Source organism: Suncus etruscus, chromosome 2 (assembly GCF_024139225.1).
Source record: "Suncus etruscus isolate mSunEtr1 chromosome 2, mSunEtr1.pri.cur, whole genome shotgun sequence".
Taxonomy (NCBI): Eukaryota; Metazoa; Chordata; class Mammalia; order Eulipotyphla; family Soricidae; genus Suncus; species Suncus etruscus.
In genome coordinates, this window is record NC_064849.1 from 45,478,368 (window position 1) to 45,479,261 (window position 894).

Below are 894 nucleotides of genomic sequence, written 5' to 3' on the forward strand. Positions count from 1 at the left end.
TTGCTCTGCACTCAAGGTTCTGAATGGGATATGAAGATTGAACCTGACTTGGCCACATATAAGGCAAGTGCCTTTTCCATTGTACAATCTGTTTGTCTCTTAAATGACTTTTATTAATCTAGAAGAAAGCAACCAAAATTGCTATGAGTGAATTTCATGCTCAGTGACAAAGTGCTGACAAGTTTGTCTTGCCTTTTTAAAGAAGCTCCTTTATTGCTTATTGCTTCTTGCAAAATTGGTTTCATGGTTATGAACCCCCTAAATTTATGCCATGGCACTATTGTTTCTTCTGAATAGAGTAGTCTAGGTGAGGTGTGCATTTAATTGAGATTTTAAAAATTATATCTTACCATTCTCTTCTTTCTGACTTATAGTCTCATTTGATAAATCTGCATCAAATCTTATGAGCTTTCCTTTATATATAAGTTCTTTCTACATTCTTGTTCTCTATATTTTGTCTCAGTTTTTGGCTCTTGTCATTCTGACTATATGCGTTTTGGAGTTTTTCTTGTGGGTCTCATTTTTTGCTGGGACCTACGGACCTCTTGAATTTCACCACTTTCACTCTTCAACTTTGAGAAGTTCTTATTTGTGATTTTTCAAATTAGTGTTTCTTCGTCAAATTTGCCTTCCTATTTTTTTCAGGGGCTCTGACAATTCTTTTGTTTTGTTTTGTTTGTTTGTTTTTGGGCTGCACCCAATGACACTCGGGGTTACTCCTTGCTCTGTGCTCAGAAATTGCTCCTGGCTTAGTGGACCATATATGATGCTGGGGATTGAACCATGGTCTGTCCCAGGCTAGCACGTGCAAGGTAGATGCCCTACCGCTTGTGCCACTGCTCTGACCCCTCTGACAATTCTTAATTGTTCCTCTTTAGTTCTCTTGTGCTATTC